Source organism: Narcine bancroftii, chromosome 5 (genome assembly GCF_036971445.1).
Source record: "Narcine bancroftii isolate sNarBan1 chromosome 5, sNarBan1.hap1, whole genome shotgun sequence".
NCBI classification, from domain to species: domain Eukaryota; kingdom Metazoa; phylum Chordata; class Chondrichthyes; order Torpediniformes; family Narcinidae; genus Narcine; species Narcine bancroftii.
The window spans coordinates 103,448,180-103,460,916 of NC_091473.1; the positions used below are offsets into that span (position 1 = coordinate 103,448,180).

Sequence of the window (12,737 nt, forward strand, 5' to 3'; positions counted from 1 at the left end):
CAGAATGAAGTGAAATTGTTCCATTTTTTTAGCTTTTGGGCATGATGCCCTCACATATTTTAAATTTACCTGCTGGGTATGTGCTGGGAATACACAAGTTGGTGTTTGGTTGAAGGAGGGGAGAAAAAAACTACATTAAAATCATGCAAACCTTTACCTTACAGCATGGGCAACGTTAGAAAGAGGGGGAGGGGCCATTCCCCCTAAATGAGTTATTGTGCCCACCCACCCACAGGCTAAACCTTTGGTGAAAATATTTGCACGGGCGTAGGGCAGGGCACAGCCCCATGCAGCCACTCATGGAATTCCCTGGAGCTCGCCCTAGTTTGTCTCACCCCCTCCCCCCCCCCCCCACCCGCCAGGAGCTGCTCTTCGGGATGTGGATCCCCACCTCCACATTGATGAGACCAGTGTAATCCCCCTACCACGCAGCTCCACCCTCCGCTGCCAGTCTGGAGGTTGGAGAACACTGCTCCTTAAGTTACTTTCGAGTCGCGACTGGGCCCTTGGCACTTTCAGCAAAGATAAGGTGCATTCTCACCATGGGGTTGCTGTGTATTTCTGGCGGCCATGAATCTGGCCGCTGCACTGTTTGGTGTTCCGTGATGTTTTCCCCAGTCATTTTTCATTGATGGACAGGTAGCATTGGGACTGGCAGAACCCAAATTGATAGATGGGATTGAGACCCTGATGTTAATTGACAGGTGAACACGGTACTTCCGCAAGCCTTGGTTGATGGGTGGACCCAGGACAAATGCGAGCCCATATTGACAAGTGGTTACATTGGTGTTCCAGTGTTTGTGATGGGCCCTTTACCTTCTGGGACCCTAGGCTTCACCATTAGTTGAACCAAGGGAATGCTTCCACTACTAAAGGAATATTGACCTGGACTCAATGTCAACCAGGTACCCCATCCACTATTCAGCTATTTACCCACTCTCTCCTTGCTGCCTTTTCACTATTTTCCCTGGTACTACCCATCTTCTCTAATTTTTGTCCCTCCTCTTCATGGTGTATCCATATAGATTGGGAAACGGTCATGTTGAAGATTTACTTCATTGGTTTGTTTGATCTCTGTTTCATCTCATTCTGACATTCCATTTTAGATGAATAGGTAGGCTTTATTGTGCACATTGCTGATGTGATCTACCCATTGCAATCTCCTTCATATTCTGTTAAACAAAATACCAGCAAATTTGCATAGAGCGGGGCAAATACTGGTGATCCATGAATTTATCCTTGAGTACAATTCTCCCAACAAACTTTCACATCTTCCATAAGAGAACAAAGCTTAGCCTTGACATTTGGAATTCTAAGAAAGTTTTAAGAATCTTCTGGTCTTTCAAGAAGATCAGGAAGCTCCTTGCAGCTTCTTCACCATTTTTTATAGGTTTGTGGCATCTCTCTGTCTCATCTCATTCTGACTAACTCCTTCAACCAGAATCAGACCTTCCCTTCTCAAGCTCCAACCCAGCATGTTTTGGGAAATAAAACATGAAAATCTGTAGACACTGTGGTTGAAGTAAAAACTCATTGCTGGAGAAACTCAGCAGGTCAAGCAGTGTCCTTTATATTAGCAAAGGTAAAAATACATAACCAACGTTTCAGGCTTTGAGCCCTTCATCAAGGTATGGAAAAATGTCATCCAAACAAAACAGTGGAGGAGGAAGGTGTGGTCACAAAGGCAGGAGGTGATAGAGAGAGAAGGGAAGGAGGAGACTGCAGCGAGCAAAGGGAGGAGGGATGGCTGGGTGAAAAAATGGGAAGGGAGAGAGGAGAACTGGAAAGGGAAGGGGGAAGGGAGAAGAGGTCAACAGGAACCAGAAAAGTTGATGTTAATGCCATCTGGCTGAAGAGTGCCCCGACGGAAAATCAGGTGTTGTTCCTCCAATTGGCAGGTGGACTTAGTGGGGGTTGATTTGGCCATTCAAATTAAACGTCATTCAAGCCTGGCATCATCTCAAATAATTCCTGCCTATTCATAGCTGCAACTACAGAGATATTGATATATTCAGGTATTCTTTCCATGCCAAGGTCAAAACAGGTCATTTTAAATATCCTTACTGGAATGTGTGAGACTCTCTCACTGGCAGTTGGAAGAGCACCATTAAGATAAAAAAAATTCTCATGCAAAGAGATCAAGGAAATGTAAAAACCTTTCCATATGGAAGCAAATTAAGTAAACACTTCTATGAAATACTGTGATCATGAAGAGGATTCATTCCATTGCCCTGCATATGGGAAGAATGAAATTATATCTTGCAACATCTGTATCATTTTCACACATTTACCAAATACTTGAACACCAAGCTATTGTAAACATGGCAAAATGCTACTACCCAAAAGCCATGCTCTCACAAATTTGTTGCTTAATTTTTTTCAAAATTAATAAGGCAGCAGGTAACAGAATAAAATATGTATTAATGTCCATGTGTGCTGAGAAATATTTCTTAAATATTTGAAAATTTTTGTAGAAATCATACTGAAGAATAAGTTTGTTTATGTGCCATTAAGTTCAGTCATTACAGTGCATTTAAACAAATTAACACGTCATGATCTAATAGCTGGAAGAAAGTATTGAAGAGTACAGCCTTTCCCACAGCAAAGTTGTGTCTGGGAGACATTAAGAGACACGTTCCAAGTGGAACTGATGATTTTTGACCTCAGCCTGGAGCTAGGGAAATACTTCCTGGAGATTCATCGGAAACATCACCAATGAGCAAACCTCTTCTCAGGCGAAGAAAGAAAAGGAGCTCAGAAAGATAAATATCCCATCAACAGTAACTTGCCTAAAGCCAAATAAGCAAAGTTACCATGAGTAAATCTGTTCTCTCCCCCCTCCACTTTTCAGACTTTGTATTGCACAGCCCCAGACATCAGGTAATCCTTAGCATTACTGCTAGCCTATGTACTATCACAGCAAGTAACCTAACAATGGTTTATGCTTTATGCGCACACTATGCAAACAAACTGAAGGACACTTCCTAAGATATATGTCTAAATTTTGAAAATTCAATGGAAAAGAAAGAAAGAACCTTGGAGACTGAGCTTTACTGCTGTGGTCACTACATTATTTCTCCTTTGCAATAGGATTAAATTTCAGGTGATGATATTTGGGTATTGAGCACATCTGCACGAGGCGGTATCTTAAAAAAGCAGCCTCTATCTTCAAAGACCCCCACCACCATAGGCCATGTCCTCTTCACTCTGCTACCATCAGGGAAAAGGTACAGGAGCTTAAAGATAAGCATTCATGGCACAAGGACAGCTTCTTCCCCACTGCCATCAGATTCCTGAATAATCAATGAATCAAAGACACTGCCTTAACTGTTCATGCACTATTATTTTAATTTTTTTTATAGTAATGTCATCAAGTGGTTATAATATGAATGACGCTGCTGCACAACAGAAAATTACATGACTTGTTCATGACAATAAATCCTGATCCTGATTCAAATATCTTGATTATTACTTTGAGTTCATTTTTTTAGGGGAACTAATGTGTGAACAACGTCAAAAAGATCACAAACATTTTGAGCTTTTTCCACATAAATAGCACAGCTCATTTGATCAATGGAGTTAATGGCAAGAATCTTTTGAATCTTCTCTTAATGTGAAGTGTATTTTGGGCTGTAAAACAGTTTCTGAAGGACAGCTGGCTCAGAAACAGGGCCAGAAACATTTTCTGTCAAAAATCACTCAGCAGCTTGCTCCACAATAAGTGGCATTTGGGTCAAGGACCTGCAAGCAATCCTGCCAAACAATTTCTCTCTTCGAGCAACCATCCCAAATACCATCTTGGCCAGCATATAGGACGATTCGAAACTTCATAACTAGGGGTTGCCTTATAAGCCGAGTATAAAATCCAAACCTTGAAAGCAAAGTCACAGCGCTCTCCCATGGCAAGTATATTATCTGAATCTTGACAGCAAAGTCTCAGTGAACCAGTCCAAGCTGAAGAGGTTTCAGAACACTTCCAATATTTTAATTCAGGTTACTAAAAAATCCTCATCACTTTCTGGATAAAATAATCAGATTGAATCTGTTCAAACAAGTACGACCAAGGTTATCAAAGTTAATATCGACACCATTTTGAATTCAACCATTTCAGTTAATTCAAACAAACTTAATCTGTAAACAGATGGCCCCAACTCTCCCATGCACTGGTTGTGTTTGGTTTAGCTGACAAGAGAGGAGGCAGTATTGGTTGGATTCAGCAAAGGATTGTTGGCCAGTTCACTGAAAGTGCGCCCTGAGGGTTGTTCCGATATCGTGACATGGACTCTAAAACCACCCACACAGACAGGACGGGCTCATGTGATGACAGCATACTTGCCCAACCCCCTTTATTCCACTCTCCTATGAACCGGTCCCCATTTTTTTGCTGTGTTTAGCATTGGCTTGGATGCCACTTTCTATAGAGAACAGCAATGCGTGGTTACTTGATTTTGGTGGTGGCTCTTTTAGCATCTTCACTGTGGATGAGGGTCAAATGGGACCAGGTGGCTGCCATTGGGTGCGAAAGACTGAGAGTGGCCTCCTTTAACCAGGACACAGTAAAGTTCTAGTTTATGCAGTTTGGTAATACATCGCCTTTCTCGCTGCAATATTCCGTTCATTCTTTATTGCTTGGTCTTTGAATTGGTTGGTAAATCTGATTAATTGATGAACAAGAAATATCTTAATACATCATGGCACAATGCAGGGGCACTGAGCAACTCTGTGTATGAGTCCGACAACACTCACTATTAGCCCAGAATTGGAGTGAGGAGAGCGCCTCTTATAAACCGAGAATGGGGATCAGCTGGTCAGTGTACATGCCAGACAGTGGCAGTTTTTTTCAGCGAGTATAGCTCAAAACCTATATTTTAAGTGGAAATTCTGGGGGTTGTCTTATATATAATTTGTCTTACATGCCGGCATATACAGTAATGATTGTCATTATGTTTGTGGACAGGAGCTGCTAATTGAAGATTGACTTCACCTGCATGCTAATCTTTATAAAACTATGACATTTGAAAAAATATTTTTTTAAAAACTAAGTACTGGGCCAGCAGACAATGGGGTAGGGAGGTGAAAGACAGAGAGACTGTAGATATCTGGAACAAAATCTTATAGTAGGTACTTATGCCTATTACCAGATACCAATGGCCCTAAATTGCCAAAAATTTTCAAAGCTGGCAGGCCTACTTTTGTAAAACTTTAGAACAGAGGAAATATGGTAATATTACATCACTCTCTTATGGTACATACTAGGTGCCCTTAGCACCATGAGGCCACCAAGGATCTCTCATAATCACCAAATACCTTGGATTCCAACAGCCACCTCAGTAGTTGATGTGGTCTTTCTATTTTTATAATAGCTACCATCTAGAGGGCAAGGGGAGCAGAGAGTAGGAGCAGCATTATCCAAAGCTTTCAAGTTACGCACCATCCTGTTTTAGGAATACACAGTTTAGTATTGTAGTTAGGTTAAAATCCTGGAAATCAACAATGGATTTACTTTCAGCACGTGGACTACAGATATTCAAGAAGATGGTTTCTCACCAACTTTAACACTGAAGATCACCTCACTTGTCAAACAGAAAATAACTCATTGGTCAGAGGTAATAGGTCAATCAAAACAGAACTGCTCACAGACTAAGCCATCTTCTGATTTGTCATCCTCTGACATGAAGTCACGAGACTTGATACCCAAGACTAAACACCTTTTGATCGGCCATCCTCCTTACTTTTGTCAATGACTCAATACCTTGGCCAGCTCCCAGCCCAGGAATATAACTGAGCATTTGCTTAGTTGCTCTCTTGGCTCTCTTTCTCCTCTTAAAGACCCAGGATTTAAATTTAGGCTGCAGAATTTCCCAATGGACAGTGCTAAAGCAATTATTGGAAGGTGAGTAAGTACAGAGTAGGGGCCAAATTGTGTGAACTTGGGTGACTCTTGTGGTTCACTCAATTTAACTGTATATAGAGTTAATTCTTTCATCTGTGTGCCATTGTGATGGGTGGAAGGTACTGTTTGTTCTACCCTCAGTGGTCTAAATACCTCATCTTGGTATTTGTCGTTTAGTTAACTTGTACACTAGATGGTCGTTTTGTTTCCGATTTACTCCCGGGTATAAATAAAGTTTGCATTTCAATACTACCACATGTCCAGGGCTATAAATCTTTGAACCCTTTGAATCTGTTACCTCAACCTTCACCACTGCACCCCATTTTTCAGGGCGTTTGGGATAGACATTGACTGCTGGTCTTGTCAGAAGTGCCTGGCCCCACATTTGAATACTAATAAAAAGAACGCTCAGCTGTTATGTTCCCAGAAACATAAATGCTTCCAGATCCTGGAACGCTATTAGAGAACTACTTAAGCTTGAGGCTTCATCACATTATTGTCTGACATGGGCTCCTCCCAATTCTAATTAATCGGTCTCTGGTAGGGCTTGGCATTTCACCAGATTCCAGCAAAATTTCTGAATCATGTTATCAGACCACAGGAGCTCTTGTAATTGCTTCAGCAAACTTAGTTCCTGCTATACCCACAGAATATGACATTTTATTATGACATTTTTATGACAGTTGCAGGTGTTTTTTGCAGTTGATAATCCCTTCATTAATTATGTTCAGTGTAAAATATCCAGGTCATAACCTGCATCAAATTGTACAAAACATTGTGGCATTCTACAGTTTGAGCAGTGGAAGGTGGGAAATATAACCACTGAAAACAAAAATGGAGAAAGAAAGAAAATCAAGACAGACAGACTAGGTAGGATCAGTAGGGAAAATAAAGGATACGAGAACAGGGCTGTTTGAAAATATCTGTGCGATTATACAAAATCAACCTGGATTTCTGAAAATCATGTTCTGTTTGACAAACTATCGAGAGTGAATTGAATGCGTTACTGGTAAAGTAGATTAAGTAGATCTAGTAGGTGTGGTGAACTGAATTGTCAAAATGCCAAATTTAAATATTTAAGTTGAGGGAAATATACTGGCATGAATTGGACATTGGTTGACAGAAAAGAAATAGAGTTGGAATGACTGGCTCATTTTTGGGATGCCATGTGGTGACTTGTGAGTTTACTGCAAGGATCAGTGTTTGTGTTATAAATATTAATAACATATATCAATGATTTTGGTGATGGACTGAATGCAAGTTTGCCCACAATATAAAACTAGTGGGGTTGTGAGAAGGATGGAGAATAACTTCTCAGTGATTTTAGAAAGTTGAGTGAGTGGCCAAATATGGATTTGGTGGGTCAGCAAGAAAGGAAAGACAAATCTGTCTGTTTATTTCACGGAGGAATAGCCATCTGGATCCTACAGCAAATTATTGGGGGCAAAGATTTAAGAGGAAAGGGGAAAGATAAAGATTTTTAATTATTTTGAATTAGTATTATTTTTAATTATTTAAGGATGCTGTGGTTAGTGAGCAGTGCAGCAAATGAAAGAAAAAAAAAACACACAGAAACTGTGAATGAGTTAAACCAACCACTGACTTTACTCTGAGAGCTCATCAGCACCACTCCCATGATCCTTTTCGGCCCCTCCCACTGGGTCCATTGTGATGACATCCCAGTGCGAGCCTGCACTTCTGTTCAGAGGAGCCGAGTCCACAGTTCGTAAACAGTTTGTTTGGAGAGCCGACCTCTCCACCGCAGGGCTGGAACAGTTACTGGTTGGTTGAGGTCAAGGTGTGCCAGTTTGAGGCGATCAACCATGAATGTTTCCTGCCTACCCCCAAAGTCCAAAAGGCACATAGTCCCATTATGTTGTAATACCTTGTATGGACCCTTCTATGGGTGCTGAAGTGGTATCTGGTGCACACTTCTCCTTATGAAGATGTATTCGCAGTCTTTGAGATCCTTCAGGATGTAGGATGGAGCTGGATCATGGCATGAGGTTGGTACAGGGACCAAGGTGCCCACCTTCTCACAAAGTCACATTAGCAGTCCCAGTGGTGTTTCCTCCTGGCTGTGAGCCACTGGCACAAACTCTCCTGGGACTGTCAGATCAGCGGGGCTCCATAGACAACCTCAGTGGAGGATGTGGCCAAACCTCCTTCAGTGCTGTGCAGATATCAAGAAGCACCCAAGGCAGCTCGTCTTCCCAATCTGGGTCTTGGAGCCATGTCCTTAGGACCGTCTTTAAATGCAGATGGAACCTTTCCACCAAGGTGTTAGACTGTGGGTGGTAAGCCTTAGTGTGATGTAACTGGTTCCCTAGGAGCTGTGCCAGCACTTCCCATAGGCCAGACATGAACTGTGCCCCGTGTCTGATGTGATATTGGAAGGAAGGTCGAAATGGAATATCCAGTTGGTGATGAAGGTCCTGGCACAGGATGTTGTGGAAGTGTCTGAGAGCAGGACAGCTTCCGGCCATCTAGTGAACCTATCCAGCATCCTGAACAGATATGTGACATCTCTGGAAACCGGAAGCAGTCTGACAATATGCTTATAGACATAGTCTAATTGTCTGTGTGTCGGTGGGAAGGACTGAAGAGGGGCTTTCATGTGCCTCTGCACCTTGGATGTCCGACAATGCAGATAAGTTCTGTCCCAGAGGCCATGCTACATGAATCTGTCTGCGACCAGTTGAGTTGTTGCCTGGATGGATGGGTGGGCCAACCCATGTAGCGCATTGAAGACACAACACCTTCACGCAACAGGAATCATGGGCCTAGGTCAGCTGGTGGACACATCACAGAGAAGTGTGGCCTGAAACGCACATCTTCCAGTGTAGCCCTGAGACTGCAGTATGGTAGGCAGGTATCTCACTATCCTGCTGCTGGGCCACTGCGTGTGCTGTATAGTTGATTCTGGGGGACAGGGAGTGCATAGACAGGATGGACGTATGGGACAGAGCATTAGCCATGAGGTTGTTCTTACCGGAAATGTGCTTGATAGTGGTCGTGTACTCTGAGATATGAGAGGTGACGCTGTTGCCTTGCTGACCACGGGTCCAACACATTGGCAAAGGCAAAAGTGAGGCACTTGTGATCAGTGAAGAACATGAAATTCCATCCTTTGAGGAAATAGCATATGGCGAGGTAGAGAGCTAGCAACTCCCTGTCGAACGCACTATACTTCTGCTCCAGGGGCTGCAGGTGTCTGCTAAAGAAGGCAAGTTGTCTTCAAAGCCCATCAAACAGCTGCTCCAGGATGCCACTGACAGCCGTGTTGAATGCATTAACTGTGAGGGCAGTGATGCACTAGAAAGGTAACATTGGCCACAGACTCTGCATTTCAGCTGAGTTCTTTGGTCTGACTGGACATCAGCTTGAAAATATGTCACATGATCTGGCAACTGATGTCAGGAACCAATGGTAGAAGTTGACCATCACAACGAACTCCTGCAAACCTTTGACTGTAGTTGGTTTGGCGAATTTATGAATGGTCCCAACCTTTGATGGAAGAGGGGCAGCCCAAGGTAATTGATGGCCGCAGGCCGAACTGACATTTTGCCGGGTTGATGGCTAGGCTGTAGACACTCAGTTGCTGGAAGAGCAGATGCAGGTGTGTTGGGTGCTCCTGTCGTGAATGAGGATGTCATCTAGGTAGGTAAAAATGAAATCCAGGCCGCACCCCACCGAGTCCATGAGTATCTGGAAAGTCTGCGCTCAGTTTTTGTGGCCAAATGGCATGCTGAGGAACTTGAAAGGCTGAACAGAGTGACGAGGGCTGCCTGGGGACATTGTTGAGGTGCACGGGGATCTGGTGGTACCCCTGGACCAAGTCGATTTTTGAGAAGATTCTCATTCTGTATGGATTGGCCATGAAGTCTTGGATGTGGGGAAATGGATACCAGTCGGATGTTATGGCATCATTGAGCTGGCGGTAGTCCCCATAACGTCTCCATTCCCCGGAAGACCAGCACCATTTGTAGAGGAGAGGCCCATGGGCTGTCAGAGCACTAAACGATTCCCCTCTTTTCCATCTTACTGAATTCTTCTTTGGCAAGCTGCGGCTTTCTGGGAAGAAATCTATGTGCCTGGGCATATAGCGGCTTCCTTGTGTGCTGGACACCATGTTTCGGGATGGGAGTAGAGAACTGTGCCGTTATAATGGCAGGGAATCCTCCCAGGATTCTGGCAAATTCATTATCCAATAAGGTTACTGAGTTGTGGTGGGGGACCAGGAACTTGGCTTCTCGAAGAGTGAAGGTCAGGATGGTCCTGGAATTGTCCAGACAGTTCCCTTTCAGGTCTACCAGGAAGCAGTGGGCTCGAAGGAAGTCTGTAGGGGTTGACACAAATCAGCAAAAGTGAAGGTCCAAGTAAAATGGCAGGAGCTGAACTTGAGCGGGATGGTCTTCGCCCTGTATGTGCGTATACTGCATATGTTGGCAGCGGTGAGGGATGGTCCTGACTTCCCAGTGCAGGTGTCTTGACTTGAGGGGGGCAAGACACTAACCTCTGACCCTGTGTTGACGAGGAAATGCCACCCTGAGTTTCAGTCCCATAGATAAAGGAGGCTGTCTCAGCAGTCGACTGATGTAGCTATCAGTGATGACCGTATCCACCGTTTCCCAGATGGGAGCAAGGTGGACGGCAGCAGCAGGCTCCAGAACTTCTGATGGTAGAAACACCACCTCTCCGAGTTTGAGTCTCTACACGTTGTGGCTGTCGCTGACCTCCTCGTTGGATTGGGAGAGAGCTGAGTCATTGGGCGTGATGCAACAACTAGGTCAACAGATGCCCCACCACATTGCTTGGCATCCACAGGAGATCTGCACGGACTGCTAACCTGCATGGGTCACTGAAGTTATCATTTGGGAGGAATAGGCAGATGTCTTCAGCATCTGTTTGAGAAATATCTGCTTGAACAGTAAGCAGGACCTATGGCCATCTATTAATGCCAGCATATCGTTCATAAGTGCGGATGACGTGCGGTCGCCCAGGCCATCCATGTGGAACAGCTCGTTCACAGTGGGAAAGGCCAAAAGTACAGATAAGGAGTGCCTTCATTGCCTCATACCTGTTGGCGGCTGGTGGCTGATGTAAGAAGTTGATGATTCATCCGGCCGTCTCCTGAACAAGTGAACTGACCAGGTAGTAATATCTTGTGGATTCTGCAGTGATCTCCCTGACTTAAAACTGGGCCTTCACCCGTGCGAACCAGACCAGTGGCTGTGAAGTCCAAAAGGTCGGCAGCTTCAGCAAGACTCAGTTCTGTGCATTCGTGTCTTTCATCGTGGGGTCCAAAATGCTGTTTTGGACCGTCGGGGCTTACCTCTGTGGTCGGTGCACTGTGCAGTGAATGAAAGAAAAACCACACAGAAGCTATGAGTGAGCTGAACCAATCCATTGACTTTACAGGAACTCTTTGAGAGCTTATCAGCACAACTCCCATAATCCTTTTCAGCCCCTCCCACCAGGACCATTGTAATGTCCGCCTAGTGTGACCCTGACCACTATGACAGCCCAGTGCGAGCCTGCACCTCCGTGACCTGGTTCGCTTGTGGATCAGAGCAGCCTGCTACAATCTATTTTCAATTAGCAGTATTTTATCTTTAACCATTACTTCGATTTTAATGGCTTTCAAATATCACTAAATATTACTATTAAAATCAATTTCACAGGTAGAGAAGGCAAGACCCTAGCTTTCCCAAATGGTAAGATTGGTTGTGGTTTGAGGATGGGTGGGTCTCACTGTATTGCTAGTGGATTGTTTATTGCTGGATTTCAGGGGTACACCTGCCTCTATACCCAGAACAAGTAAACTGAAGCAGCAGATCACTGCTATAGCTTTAACATGTTTAACTTTTATCTTAACTTCTATTTATGTATATCTGCTCCATGGTCCTGGAGAAACGCTATCTTGTCTTTTCTATGTGAGCATGGTATGAACGATAAATAAAGGTAACTTGACTTGGCAACTTAAGATCAAAGGACTCACACCAGGCTATGGGCTGCTGGAGAACCAGGTACTGGAAGCAGTATTCAAAAGGGTGCTGAGGTTGGGAAAGGCTCCTGAAGGTCCCTGGGTGCTGAAAGCTTCCTTATCATGTTGGAGGTTCAGATCTGGGCTTGGATCGCTGATTGTTTGAACTGATCTGGAATCTTGTGTGGCTGTAGAGGCTGCAGGAATGTTGGAGGTGAATCCATGGACACTCAATGACTATGGCAGGACTGTTTTGCTTTTCTTTCTCTGACTGTAAGGGATGCTAATCTTTGCCTTAAGGCCATATTAAAGTCAATTTTATGTAATGTTACATTTCTGTTTTATTGCATGACAATAAATAGTATCTGATCTGATCTGAAACTTGGTGATAATCAAATAATTAACTAAATATGAGTGGAAATGTTCACCTAAGCAGTTCAGCTAAACTTGGCCTGTTCTGCCGACATCTATAGTTATACTGGCCTATTTGTTCTTACTAGGTCTGTGAACAAAGCAGAGCTAAGCTTTGTTCTCATTTACTGTGTGGCATGCACTTTTTATGCAAATTGTTCTGGACAAGAACTCCTCTGTATAACAGTTCAGTCCCTATAAAAAGTTGAGACTTTACATTATTTATTTTGTACTATTTTACTTTTATCCCAAATTCAGCTGTGTTATGTTCTGCTGTATTTGGTTTTACATGACCGTCTTGGAAAGACCTCTCTTCGAAGAGTTCCACAATGTTCCTTTGTTTATCTTCCTGAGTCTGTGCCCTTCGAAGTCCATTGAATGAACCCCAAATGTTTTGATTTGCTCCCCGCTGTCTGTCTTGATGAATCAAGCTGTCTTTTGGCTTGA

At 43.7% G+C, this 12,737-nt stretch overlaps 1 long non-coding RNA gene across 1 annotated transcript in view; it reads left to right on the forward strand.

The window, feature by feature from the left end:
* Positions 1-6,610: 6,610 nt before the first annotated feature.
* The window catches only part of LOC138763804 (uncharacterized), a 58,019-nt gene continuing 51,892 nt past the window's right edge, over positions 6,611-12,737 (forward strand). Inside the window, exon 1 of the long non-coding RNA XR_011357825.1 lies at positions 6,611-6,763. This is a non-coding gene — a long non-coding RNA (uncharacterized lncRNA). The remainder of the gene's footprint in view (positions 6,764-12,737) is intronic.